This window comes from Ranitomeya imitator, chromosome 2, assembly GCF_032444005.1.
Source record: "Ranitomeya imitator isolate aRanImi1 chromosome 2, aRanImi1.pri, whole genome shotgun sequence".
NCBI classification, from domain to species: domain Eukaryota; kingdom Metazoa; phylum Chordata; class Amphibia; order Anura; family Dendrobatidae; genus Ranitomeya; species Ranitomeya imitator.
In genome coordinates, this window is record NC_091283.1 from 772,301,556 (window position 1) to 772,316,649 (window position 15,094).

Consider the following 15,094-nt stretch of genomic DNA (forward strand, 5'->3'; position numbering starts at 1 on the left):
ATGGAGGAGGAGGTGTGATGGTGGGGGTGCTTTGCTGGTGACGCTGTTGGGGATTTACTCAAAATTGAAGGCATACTGAACGAGCATGGCTACCACAGCATCTTGCAGCGGCATGCTATTCCATCTGGTTTGCGTTTAGTTGGACCATCATTTATTTTTCAACAGGACAATGACCCCAAACACATGTCCAGGCTGTGTAAGGGCTATTTGACCAAGAAGGAGAGTGATGGGGTGCTACGCCAGATGAACTGGCCTCCACAGTCACCAGAACTGAACCCAATCGAGATGGTTTGGGGTGAGCTGGACCGCAGAGTGAAGGCAAAAGTGCCAACAAGTGCTAAGCATCTCTGGGAACTCCTTCAAGATTGTTGGAAGACCATTCTCGCGTGACTACCTCTTCAAGCTCATCAAGAGAATTCCAAGAGTGTGCAAAGCAGTCATCAAAGCAAAAGGTGGCTACTTTGAAGAACCTAGAACAAAAGACATAACAAAAATGTGTGAAACAACTGAAATTAAGTATATAATTCCACATGTGTTAATTCATAGTTTTGATGCCTTCAGTGTGAATTTACAATTTTCATAGTCATGAAAATACAGAAAAATCTTTAAATGAAAAGATGCGTCCAAACTTTTGGTCTGTACTGTATATAGCGGTATATATATATATTTTTCTTTACTAATTTCCTGATTTTTTTTTCAACATTAAAAAACAAAAAGAATAATTTCAATTAACAGAAATGGCAGTATCACCTTTTCAGCGAAAAGAATCAACTACTCAGAAGAGTCGCAAATTAATATACATAAAATATGACTTATTAGATATAATTAAAATCTAACTTTCAGTAGAAAAATAAAATGCTAAACCCAGGACATACACCCTATATTGACACAGAAATAGGTACATAAATCATCATAATAAAGTGCTCAATAGTACCAGTGCCCAGAAAAAAAAAGGTTGGATTTCTAGATTGCGAGCCGCCTCTCTTCTCCTGTACCAGTCGTGACTAGTGTTGAGCGATACCTTCCGATATCGGAAAGTATCGGTATCGGTTTGGATCGGCCGATATTCAAAAAATATCGGATATCGCCGATACCGATACCCGATCCCAATGCAAGTCAATGGGACCAAAATATCGGAATTAAAATAAACCCTTTCTTTCCTTGTAGGTTCATTCTACATGAAGGAAAACAACTAAGAATAATGTAGGATGTATGGGGGAGGTGGCGGAGACATTAAAGGCAATGAGGATTAGTCCAATCAAATAGAATAGCATGATTTTTTTTTTTTTTAAAGACGTTCGGATTGAAAAAGATATTGACTATGTAAATTTTTTTTTATTTTGTCAGATATTGATGTTTCACTATTCCACGACCTTCCCCTTCTTTTTTTTCCTTTTCCCACACTTTCATCTTCATCATCATCAGCATCTTTGACATCAACTTCTTCACCTTATTCATCTTCTTCTTCATCTTCTACCTATTTTTTTTTTTTTATTACATTCTTCATATTCATTTTCTTCAACTATTATTATTCTTCTTATTCTACATATTCTTTTTATTCCACTGTTATTATTCTTCCTATTCTACTTCTTCATCATATTCTCATTTGTGACAGGCATTCCCGTAGTTGTTATCTATAAAAGTTTGAAGATTACACCTTCCGTTCTGCCAGTCACAAAAGTTACATTTGTCCGCGTTCAGTTTGGCCTGCAGCATCAGGCTTTATCCAGGGGCACCACGAGGAGGAACGGACTCACCCCCATACACTGCTTAGTCTTCTTCTGCATATAATTTAGATAATATCTTTTGCTCTGATATTAAGTCTTATGCTTAATGTTCTTCTGCTCTTTGTTCTGCAGCCTCTTGTTCTTCTGCTTCTCGGTCTTCCATGTTGTCGTCTCCAGGGTCGTCGTCTCCAGTGTCGTCATCTCCGCCGTCGTCGTCTCCGCCGTCGTCGTCGTCGTCATCGGGGTGGTCTTCCGTGTCGTCGTCATCGTGGTGGTCTTCCGGGTCGTCGACGTTAGGGTCTTCAACTTGGAAATGTAGCAGAAGGTACAAGAAGGCTGAGAAAATGCCAAGAACCAGCTGATGGAACTGGAACTCGGATGGCTACCCGAAGGTTCAAGAGCCTATGGAACTACCGAGGACCAGCTGACGTTACTGGAACCCGGTTACTAAGCAGGAGGTACCCGTGCTAAAAAGCACTACCAAGGACCGCCTGACGTTGACGGAACTCGGATACCCAGAAGGAGGCACCTAAGCCAAAGGCTCTGCCCGGAACCAGCTGACGTTACTGGAACCAGGATGGGGAGCAGAAGGTACAAGAGCAAAAGACACTGCCGAGAACCAGCTGACGGTACTGGAACCCGGATGGGTAGCCGAAGGTCCAAGAGCCAATGGAACTACCGAGGACCAGCTGACGTTACTGGAACCCGGTTACTAAGCAGGAGGTACCCGTGCCTGAAAGCACTACCAAGGACGACCTGACGTTGGTGGAACTTGGATACCCAGAAGGAGGCACCTAAGCCAAAGGCTCTGCCCGGAACCAGCTGACGGTACTGGAACCAGGATGGGGAGCAGAAGGTACAAGAGCAAAAGACACTGCCGAGAACCAGCTGACGGTGCTGGAACCAGGTGGTGGACCCGAAGGCCCACAGGAGAGGAGAGAACAGCTAGGCCGCGAGGCAGCCGCAGTTACCGAACCCCAACAGTCCTACAGGGGGAGCTGGGCCTACTGGCACTACATAACCAGCCTTGACTACCAGTTCACGCAGCCCACATAGGAAGCTCCTAAACTGGAGGCACCCTGGAGTTGGCTAACTCGACCGCACCACGACGGGGCAAGCATAGGCGTCTCAGTGAAGTTGACACAACCCGGAAACAGCTGACGGTGCTGAAACCAGGCTTGGCACGAGGGAGTACCTGTGACAAGAACACTGCCGAGAACCAGCTGGCGGTGCTGGAACCCGGATGCGTTGCCCCAGTGTGCAAGAGCCAATGGCACGACCGAGGACCAGCTGACGGTGCTGGAACCCGGTTACTAAGCTGTAGGTGCCCGCGCTTAAAAGCACTACCAAGGACCGCCTGGCGTTGGCGGAACTCGGATACCCAGGAGGAGGCACCTAAGCCAAAGGCTCGGCCCGGAACCAGCTGACGGTGCTGGAACCAGGTGGTGGACCCGAAGGTCCACAGGAGAGGAGAGAACAGCTAGGCCGCGAGGCAGCCGCAGTTACCGAACCCCAACAGTCCTACAGGGGGAGCTGGGCCTACTGGCACTACAGAACCAGCCTTGACTACCAGTTCACGCAGCCCACATAGGAAGCTCCTAAACTGGAGGCACCCTGGAGTTGGCTAACTCGACCGCACCACGACGGGGCAAGCATAGGCGTCTCAGTGAAGTTGACACAACCCGGAAACAGCTGACGATGCTGAAACCAGGCTTGGCACGAGGGAGTACCTGTGACAAGAACACTGCCGAGAACCAGCTGGCGGTGCTGGAACCCGGATGCGTTGCCCCAGTGTGCAAGAGCCAATGGCACGACCGAGGACCAGCTGACGGTGCTGGAACCCGGTTACTAAGCTGTAGGTGCCCGCGCTTAAAAGCACTACCAAGGACCGCCTGGCGTTGGCGGAACTCGGATACCCAGGAGGAGGCACCTAAGCCAAAGGCTCGGCCCGGAACCAGCTGACGGTGCTGGAACCAGGTGGTGGACCCGAAGGTCCACAGGAGAGGAGAGAACAGCTAGGCCGCGAGGCAGCCGCAGTTACCGAACCCCAACAGTCCTACAGGGGGAGCTGGGCCTACTGGCACTACAGAACCAGCCTTGACTACCAGTTCACGCAGCCCACATAGGAAGCTCCTAAACTGGAGGCACCCTGGAGTTGGCTAACTCGACCGCACCACGACGGGGCAAGCATAGGCGTCTCAGTGAAGTTGACACAACCCGGAAACAGCTGACGGTGCTGAAACCAGGCTTGGCACGAGGGAGTACCTGTGACAAGAACACTGCCGAGAACCAGCTGGCGGTGCTGGAACCCGGATGCGTTGCCCCAGTGTGCAAGAGCCAATGGCACGACCGAGGACCAGCTGACGGTGCTGGAACCCGGTTACTAAGCTGTAGGTGCCCGCGCTTAAAAGCACTACCAAGGACCGCCTGGCGTTGGCGGAACTCGGATACCCAGGAGGAGGCACCTAAGCCAAAGGCTCGGCCCGGAACCAGCTGACGGTGCTGGAACCAGGTGGTGGACCCGAAGGTCCACAGGAGAGGAGAGAACAGCTAGGCCGCGAGGCAGCCGCAGTTACCGAACCCCAACAGTCCTACAGGGGGAGCTGGGCCTACTGGCACTACAGAACCAGCCTTGACTACCAGTTCACGCAGCCCACATAGGAAGCTCCTAAACTGGAGGCACCCTGGAGTTGGCTAACTCGACCGCACCATGACGGGGCAAGCATAGGCGTCTCAGTGAAGTTGACACAACCCGGAAACAGCTGACGGTGCTGAAACCAGGCTTGGCACGAGGGAGTACCTGTGACAAGAACACTGCCGAGAACCAGCTGGCGGTGCTGGAACCCGGATGCGTTGCCCCAGTGTGCAAGAGCCAATGGCACGACCGAGGACCAGCTGACGGTGCTGGAACCCGGTTACTAAGCTGTAGGTGCCCGCGCTAAAAAGCACTACCAAGGACCGCCTGGCGTTGGCGGAACTCGGATACCCAGGAGGAGGCACCTAAGCCAAAGGCTCGGCCCGGAACCAGCTGACGGTGCTGGAACCAGGTGGTGGACCCGAAGGTCCACAGGAGAGGAGAGAACAGCTAGGCCGCGAGGCAGCCGCAGTTACCGAACCCCAACAGTCCTACAGGGGGAGCTGGGCCTACTGGCACTACAGAACCAGCCTTGACTACCAGTTCACGCAGCCCACATAGGAAGCTCCTAAACTGTAGGCACCCTGGAGTTGGCTAACCCGACCGCACCACGACGAGGCAAGCATAGGTGTCTCAGTGAGCTTGACACAACCCGGAAACAGCTGACGGTGCTGAAACCAGGCTTGGCACGAGGGAGTACCTGTGACAAAAACACTGCCGAGAACCAGCTGGCGGTGCTGGAACCCGGATGCGTTGCCCCAGTGTGCAAGAGCCAATGGCACGACCGAGGACCAGCTGACGGTGCTGGAACCCAGTTACTAAGCTGTAGGTGCCCGCGCTTAAAAGCACTACCAAGGACCGCCTGGCGTTGGCGGAACTCGGATACCCAGGAGGAGGCACCTAAGCCAAAGGCTCGGCCCGGAACCAGCTGACGGTGCTGGAACCAGGTGGTGGACCCCAAGGCCCACAGGAGAGGAGAGAACAGCTAGGCCGCGAGGCAGCCGCAGTTACCGAACCCCAACAGTCCTACAGGGGGAGCTGGGCCTACTGGCACTACAGAACCAGCCTTGACTACCAGTTCACGCAGCCCACATAGGAAGCTCCTAAACTGGAGGCACCCTGGAGTTGGCTAACTCGACCGCACCACGACGGGGCAAGCATAGGCGTCTCAGTGAAGTTGACACAACCCGGAAACAGCTGACGGTGCTGAAACCAGGCTTGGCACGAGGGAGTACCTGTGACAAGAACACTGCCGAGAACCAGCTGGCGGTGCTGGAACCCGGATGCGTTGCCCCAGTGTGCAAGAGCCAATGGCACGACCGAGGACCAGCTGACGGTGCTGGAACCCGGTTACTAAGCTGTAGGTGCCCGCGCTTAAAAGCACTACCAAGGACCGCCTGGCGTTGGCGGAACTCGGATACCCAGGAGGAGGCACCTAAGCCAAAGGCTCGGCCCGGAACCAGCTGACGGTGCTGGAACCAGGTGGTGGACCCCAAGGCCCACAGGAGAGGAGAGAACAGCTAGGCCGCGAGGCAGCCGCAGTTACCGAACCCCAACAGTCCTACAGGGGGAGCTGGGCCTACTGGCACTACAGAACCAGCCTTGACTACCAGTTCACGCAGCCCACATAGGAAGCTCCTAAACTGGAGGCACCCTGGAGTTGGCTAACTCGACCGCACCACGACGGGGCAAGCATAGGCGTCTCAGTGAAGTTGACACAACCCGGAAACAGCTGACGGTGCTGAAACCAGGCTTGGCACGAGGGAGTACCTGTGACAAGAACACTGCCGAGAACCAGCTGGCGGTGCTGGAACCCGGATGCGTTGCCCCAGTGTGCAAGAGCCAATGGCACGACCGAGGACCAGCTGACGGTGCTGGAACCCGGTTACTAAGCTGCAGGTGCCCGCGCTTAAAAGCACTACCAAGGACCGCCTGGCGTTGGCGGAACTCGGATACCCAGGAGGAGGCACCTAAGCCAAAGGCTCGGCCCGGAACCAGCTGACGGTGCTGGAACCAGGTGGTGGACCCCAAGGCCCACAGGAGAGGAGAGAACAGCTAGGCCGCGAGGCAGCCGCAGTTACCGAACCCCAACAGTCCTACAGGGGGAGCTGGGCCTACTGGCACTACAGAACCAGCCTTGACTACCAGTTCACGCAGCCCACATAGGAAGCTCCTAAACTGGAGGCACCCTGGAGTTGGCTAACCCGACCGCAACACGACGGGGCAAGCATAGGCGTCTCAGTGAAGTTGACACAACCCGGAAACAGCTGACGGTGCTGAAACCAGGCTTGGCACGAGGGAGTACCTGTGACAAGAACACTGCCGAGAACCAGCTGGCGGTGCTGGAACCCAGATGCGTTGCCTTGCCTATTAAAGATTGTCTTCCTAGAGCCCCAACTAGCGGTGTTGGAGCAAAGGGTAAGCAGGGGGAGATGAGTGTAGGCCGAAGCCTGCACTGGAGGCAGCTTTGTGTCTGCGTTGCGTTTGCAGGACACTTTGCCGGCTACACACTGGGGGAACAGCTGGCGTTGCTGAACCCCACTAACACAATGGCGTGTGTTTTTCTCTGTGCAGCTAGCACTTGCGGGCAAAAACTAGCGATGTTAGAGCCCGTGTTGAAGCAGGAGGAGGAGGAGAGGAGCAGAGTGTAGGCCGAAGCTTAGTTGAACCAATTTCAAAGGAAACCTTTAACCCCCCCCCTCAGGTGTTACAAAGTACAAGAGACACACCTTGTGCAGTATTAATGCTGCACAAGTGAAAGGTTGCTCTATTAATTTGTCTACTTGCACACGCTGAATGAAAGACATACACAATTTACCCCATTCTACAGTCAAACTGTAGTGGATGCGTGACTTGGTTTTTTGATGAGACGCAGCACAGGTGTCCAAAATAACGCCTTGGTGCTTGGAGCAGCTTCCTGAGCGTTGTTATTTGCTGTACAGGAGTCTGCGCTCTTGTGTTATCCCTTGGCAATGCCCTGTTAGCGCTGCCCATCTTATGACCTCATTTCATGTTGGCCGGTGCGGTTAACGATGGCCATAAATCCCAGACCCACAGTGTCTTTTCATAAAGCCACACTGCGGTGCTGGGATTCGTGGCCTTGAGCAGTAAATATTTTGGCCGCTCACACACGTCCTTACACCTGCTTCAGACTGGGCGGCCTCTGCTGATCCCTTCTCGCATGCCGCGGCCATGAGGCTGCACAGTCTGAAGAAGGCGGAAGGAGATGAGTTAAGACAGGCGAAGATATGCACTGCTCGTGCCCATCAATCACACCCTCGCAGTCAAAATAATTAAGACAACGAGGAGCATTTTATTCAGGCAGGGCGGACGAACAGGCGCAAGTAGCCAACCAATGATGTCAGAAGACGGGAAGCGCTACCAAGGGGGGTGCTGCGTATCATTAGAAAGGAAAGTCACACCTCAGGGACAGTGGAATGGTCTCAAAGAGACACATTTTGTACGTGTTGAGTTCCACGTGGGCAAGGAGAAAACATCAGCCACCTTGTACAAATGCAGCAGTACTGCTGTACAAGGTGGCTGTTATACATAGAAACACCTGGGGGTGGGGGCCAGGCTCCCTTCAATTTCAGTTCATGTGCCTGCGTGGCGTTTGCAGGTCACGTTGCAAGCTGCACAGCAGGGGAACAGCTGGCGGTGCTGAACCCCACTAACACATTGGCTGGTGTTTTTCTCTGTGCAGCTAGCATTTCCGGGCAAAAACTAGCGGTGTTTGAGCCCAGGGTCAGCAGGAGGAGGAGGAGAGGAGCAAAGTGTAGGCCGAAGCCTGCACTGGTGGCAGCTTTTGGTCGGTTGTGCCAGCGTGGCTTGTGCTGGACACGATGCCGGCTACACAGCGGGGGAACAGCTGGCGTTGCTGAACCCCACTAACACATTGGCTGGTGTTTTTCTCTGTGCAGCTAGCATTTCCGGGCAAAAACTAGCGTTGTTAGAGCCCAGGGTCAGCAGGAGGAGGAGAGGAGCAGAGTGTAGGCCGAAGCCTAGTTGAACCAATTTCAAAGGTTACCTTTAACCCCCCCTCAGGTGTTACAAAGAACAAGAGCCACTCCTTCTGCAGCATTAATGCTGCACAAGTAAAAGGTTGCTCTATTAATTTGTCTACTTGCACAAGCTGAATGCAACACGTAGACTATTTAGCCCATTATACTGTTTAACAGTAGTGGAGGCGTGACTTGTCTTTTTAAAGAAAAGCAGCACAGGTGTCGAAAACAACACCTTTTTGCATGGGCGCAGCTTCCTGAGCGTTGTTAGTTGCTGTACAGGAGTCTGCGCTCTTGTGATCCTTTGGCCATGCGCTGTGAGCGCTTCCTGTCTTATGACCTCATTTCATGTTGGCCGTTGCGGTTAGCGATGGACATGAATCCCAGACCCACAGTGTGTTTTTAAAAAATCACACTGCGGTGCTGGGATTCGTGCCCTGGTGCAGTAAATATGTTTGCCGCTCACACATGTCCTTACACCTGCTTCAGACTGGACGGCCTCATCTGATCCCTTATCGCCTGCCGCGGCCATGAGGACACCCAGTCTGAAGAAGGCGGAAGGAGATGAGTGAACACAGGCAAACATATGCACTGCACATGCCCATCAATCACACCCTCGCTGTCCAAAAAAATAAGACACCGAGGGGCGTTGTTTCGAGCAGGGGAGATGCACAGGCGCAGCCAGCTAACCAATGATGTCAAAAGACGGGCAGCGCTAACAAGGGTGGTGCTGCGTGTCATTACAAAGGAAAGTCACACCTCAGGGACATTGTAATGGTCTCTAATGAGAAACATTTTGTACGTGTTGAGTTCCACGTGGGCAAGGAGAAAAAGTCAGCCACCTTGTACAAATGCAGCAGTACTGCTGTACAAGGTGGCTGATATACGTAGAAACACCTGTGGGTGGGGGGCAGGCTCCCTTCAATTTCAGTTCATGTGCCTGCGTGGCGTTTGCAGGTCACGTTGCAAGCTACACAGCAGGGGAACAGCTGGCGTTGCTGAACCCCACTGACACATTGACTGGTGTTTTTCTCTGTGCAGCTAGCATGTCCGGGCAGAAACTGGCGTTGTTTGAGCCCAGGGTCAGCAGGAGGAGGAGAGGAGCAAAGTGTAGGCCGAAGCCTGCACTGGTGGCAGCTTTTGGTCAGTTGTGCCAGCGTGGCTTGTGCTGGACACGATGCCGACTACACAGCAGAGGAACAGCTGGCGGTGCTGAACCCCACTAACACATTGGCTGGTGTTTTTCTCTGTGCAGCTAGCATGTCCGGGCAGAAACTGGCGTTGTTTGAGCCCAGGGTCAGCAGGAGGAGGAGAGGAGCAAAGTGTAGGCCGAAGCCTGCACTGGTGGCAGCTTTTGTTCTGTTGTGCCAGCGTGGCTTGTGCTGGACACGTTGCCGACTACACAGCAGGGGAACAGCTGGCGTTGCTGAACCCCACTAACACATTGGCTGGTGTTTTTCTCTGTGCAGCTAGCCGTTCCGGGCAAAAACTAGCGGTGTTTGAGCCCAGGGTCAGCAGGAGGAGTAGAGTAGCAGAGTGTAGGCCGAAGCCTAGTTGAACCAATTTCAAAGGTTACCTTTAACCCCCCCCCCTCAGGTGTTGCAAGGTACAAGAGCCACACCTTGAACAGCATTAATGATGCACAAGTCAAAGGTTGCTCTATTTAATTTTGCTCCTTGCACACGCTGAATTAAACACGTACACTATTTAGCCCATTATACTGTCAAACAGTAGTGGAGGCGTGACTACTAGTCTTTTTAAGGAGACGCAGCACAGGTGTACAAATTTACACCTAGGTGCTGTGCGCAGATTCCTTACCGTTGTTATTTGCAGTACAGGAAACTGCGCTCTTGTGTTATCCCTTGGCAATACCCTGTTAGTGCAGGCCGTCTCATGACCTCATTTCATGTTGGCCGGTGCGGTTAACGATGGCCATAAATCCCAGACCCACAGTGGCTTTTCCTAAAGTCACACTGCGGTGCTGGGATTCGTGGCCTTGTGCAGTAAATATGTTCGCCGCTCACACATGTCCTTACACCTGCTTCAGACTGGGCGGCCTCAGCTGATCCCTTATCGCATGCCGCGGCCATGAGGCCGCACAGTCAGAAGAAGGCGGAAGGAGGGGAGTGAAAACAGGGGAACATATGCACTGCTCGTGCCCATCAATCACACCCTCGCAGTCAAAATATATGAGACAACGGGGGGCGTTGTGTCGGGCAGGGGGGACGCACAGGCACAGCCAGCCAACCAATGATGTCAGGAGACGGGCAGCGCTAACAATGGGGGTGCTGCGTGTCATTAAAAAGGAAAGTCACACCTCAGGGACATTGTAATGGTCTGTAATGAGACACATTTTGTACTTGTTGAGTTCCACGTGTGCAAGGAGAAAAAGTCAGCCACCTTGTACAAATGCAGCAGTACTGCTGTACAAGGTGGCTGTTATACATAGAAACACCTGGGGGGGTGGGGGGCAGGCTCCCTTCAATTTCAGTTCATGTGCCTGCGTGGCATTTGCAGGTCACGTTGCAAGCTACACAGCAGGGGAACAGCTGGCGTTGCTGAACCCCACTGACACATTGACTGGTGTTTTTCTCTGTGCAGATTGCATGTCTGGGCAAAAACTAGCGGTGTTAGAGCCCAGGGTCAGCAGGAGGAGGAGGAGAGGAGCAAAGTGTAGGCCGAAGCCTGCACTGGTGGCAGCTTTTGGTCGGTTGTGCCAGCGTGGCTTGTGCTGGACACGATGCCGGCTACACAGCGGGGGAACAGCTGGCGGTGCTGAACCCCACTAACACATTGGCTGGTGTTTTTCTCTGTGCAGCTAGCATTTCCGGGCAAAAACTAGCGGTGTTTGAGCCCAGGGTCAGCAGGAGGAGTAGAGGAGCAGAGTGTAGGCCGAAGCCTAGTTGAACCAATTTCAAAGGTTACCTTTAACCCCCCCCTCAGGTGTTGCAAGGTACAAGAGCCACACCTTGTGCAGCATTAATGCTGCACAAGTGAAAGGTTGCTCTATTTGTTTTGCTCCTTGCACACGCTGACTAAAACACGTACACTATTTAGCCCATTATACTGTCAAACAGTTGTGGAGGCGTGACTTGTCTTTTTAACGAGACGCAGCACAGGTGTCAAAATTTGCACCTAGGTACTGGGCGCAGATTCCTGAGCGTTGTTATTTGCTGTACAGGAGTCTGCGCTATTGTGATCCCTTGGCCATGCGCTGTGAGCGCTTCCTGTCTTCTGACCTCATTTCATGTCGGCCGTTGCGGTTAGCGATGGACATGAATCCCAGACCCACAGTGTGTTTTCAAAAAATCACACTGCGTGGCTGGGATTCGTGGCCTTGTGCAGTAAATAGGTTTGCCGCTTACACATGTCCTTACACCTGCTCCAGACTGGGCGGCCTCAGCTGATCCCTTATCGCCTACCACGGCCAGGAGGCCGCACAGTCTGAAGAAGGCGGAAGGAGATGAGTGAACACAGGCAAACATATGCACTGCACATGCCCATCAATCACACCCTCGCTGTCCAAAAAAATAAGACACCGAGGGGCGTTGTTTCGAGCAGGGGAGATGCACAGGCGCAGCCAGCTAACCAATGATGTCAAAAGACGGGCAGCGCTAACAAGGGTGGTGCTGCGTGTCATTACAAAGGAAAGTCACACCTCAGGGACATTGTAATGGTCTCTAATGAGACACATTTTGTACGTGTTGAGTTCCACGTGGGCAAGGAGAAAAAGTCAGCCACCTTGTACAAATGCAGCAGTACTGCTGTACAAGGTGGCTGATATACGTAGAAACACCTGTGGGTGGGGGGCAGGCTCCCTTCAATTTCAGTTCATGTGCCTGCGTGGCGTTTGCAGGTCACGTTGCAAGCTACACAGCAGGGGAACAGCTGGCGTTGCTGAACCCCACTGACACATTGACTGGTGTTTTTCTCTGTGCAGATTGCATGTCCGGGCAAAAACTAGCGGTGTTAGAGCCCAGGGTCAGCAGGAGGAGGAGGAGAGGAGCAAAGTGTAGGCCGAAGCCTGCATTGGTGGCAGCTTTTGGTCGGTTGTGCCAGCGTGGCTTGTGCTGGACACGATGCCGGCTACACAGCGGGGGAACAGCAGGCGGTGCTGAACCCCACTAACACATTGGCTGGTGTTTTTCTCTGTGCAGCTAGCATGTCCGGGCAGAAACTGGCGTTGTTTGAGCCCAGGGTCAGCAGGAGGAGGAGAGGAGCAAAGTGTAGGCCGAAGCCTGCACTGGTGGCAGCTTTTGTTCTGTTGTGCCAGCGTGGCTTGTGCTGGACACGTTGCCGACTACACAGCAGGGGAACAGCTGGCGGTGCTGAAACCCACTAACACATTGGCTGGTGTTTTTCTCTGTGCAGCTAGCATTTCCGGGCAAAAACTAGCGGTGTTTGAGCCCAGGGTCAGCAGGAGGAGTAGAGGAGCAGAGTGTAGGCCGAAGCCTAGTTGAACCAATTTCAAAGGTTACCTTTAACCCCCCCCTCAGGTGTTGCAAGGTACAAGAGCCACACCTTGTGCAGCATTAATGCTGCACAAGTAAAAGGTTGCTCTATTTGTTTTGCTCCTTGCACACGCTGACTAAAACACGTACACTATTTAGCCCATTATACTGTCAAACAGTTGTGGAGGCGTGACTTGTCTTTTTAACGAGACGCAGCACAGGTGTCAAAATTTGCACCTAGGTACTGGGCGCAGATTCCTGAGCGTTGTTATTTGCTGTACAGGAGTCTGCGCTATTGTGATCCCTTGGCCATGCGCTGTGAGCGCTTCCTGTCTTCTGACCTCATTTCATGTCGGCCGTTGCGGTTAGCGATGGACATGAATCCCAGACCCACAGTGTGTTTTCAAAAAATCACACTGCGTGGCTGGGATTCGTGGCCTTGTGCAGTAAATAGGTTTGCCGCTTACACATGTCCTTACACCTGCTCCAGACTGGGCGGCCTCAGCTGATCCCTTATCGCCTACCACGGCCAGGAGGCCGCACAGTCTGAAGAAGGCGGAAGGAGATGAGTTAAGACAGGCGAACATATGCACTGCTCGTGCCCATAAACCACACCCTCGCTGACAAAATAAATATGACAACGAGGGGCGTTGTTTCTAGCAGGGCGGATGCACAGGCGCAGCCAGCTAACCATGATGACAAAAGACGGGAAACGCTACCAAGGGGGGTGCTGCGTATCATTACAAAGGAAAGTCACACCTCAGGGACAGTGGAATGGTCTCAATGAGACACATTTTGTACGTGTTGAGTTCCACGTGGGCAAGGAGAAAAAGTCAGCCACCTTGTACAAATGCAGCAGTACTGCTGTACTAGGTGGCTGTTATACATAGAAACACCTGGGGGGGTGGGGCCAGGTTCCCTTTTAATTTCAGTTCCTGTGCCTGCATGGCGTTTGCAGGTCACGTTGCCGGCTACACAGCAGGGGAACAGCTGGCGTTGCTGAACCCCACTAACACATTGGCTGGTGTTTTTCTCTGTGCAGCTAGCACTTCCGGGCAAAAACTAGCGGTGTTTGAGCCCAGGTTCAGCAGGAGGAGGAGAGGAGCAGAGTGTAGGCCGAAGCCTGCACTGGTGGCAGCTTTTGTTCTGTTGTGCCAGCGTGGCTTGTGCTGGACACGTTGCCGACTACACAGCAGGGGAACAGCTGGCGGTGCTGAACCCCACTGACACATCACCTAGTGTTTTTTTCTGTGTAGACAACACTTCCAGGTGGCAACTGACAGTGTTGAAACCCAGGGAATCAAAGAGGAGCAGAGTGTAGGCCGAAGCCTGCAGTGGAGCAAGTTGAAAGGGAACCTTTAACCCCCCCCCCCAGGCATTTGTTGCTGAAAGAGCCATCTTGTACAGCAGTAATACTGCACATGGAAAATGGTGGCTCCGAAAATTATGCTCCTTGCAAACGCTGAAGTACACACTCATATAATGTGTCCCCTCACACCGTCAAACCATCCCGGAAGTGGGACTTTCCTTTGTAATGTGACACAGCACAGCCGTCATTCCAACCCCCTTGGTGCCGGGCACCACCTCCTCAACGTTGTTTGGTTCTGTCACGGAGCCCGCACTGTAATGTTATCCCTTGGCCATGCACAGTTAGCGGTGCCCGTCTTCTGACATCATGTAGGTGTCAGGCTGGCAGTGCCTGTGCGTCCAAGCTGCCCGAGATCCAACCTTGCAGTGTCATCTAATGTAGTCCCACTGCGGGCCAGGGATCCATGGGCATGCGCAGTGCATATCATCGCCTCTCACTCACCTCCTTCCTGCTTCTTCAGACTGTGCGGCGTCACGGCCGTGGCATGCTATTAGGGATCAGCTGACGCCGCCTAGTCTGAAGAAGCGTGAAGAAGGGGAGTGAGAGGCTAGTATATGCACTGCGCATGGCCATGGATACCAGGCCCACTGTGGGATCACATTAGACGACACTGCGAGGTGTGATTTCGGGCAGCGTGGACGCACAGGCGCAGCCAGGACGACAACAAATGATGTCAGAGGACGGGCAGCGCAAACTGTGCATGGCCAAGGGATAACATAACAGCGCAGGGTCCATGACGGAATCAAACAACGCTAAGGAGGCAGCGCACGGTGCCAAGGGGGTAGCAATGACGGCTGTGCTGCGTCACATTACAAAGGAAAGTCCCACCTCCGGGACGGTTGGACGGTGTGAGGGGACACATTACATGAGTGTGTAGTTCAGCATTTGCAAGGAGCATAATTTCAAGAGCG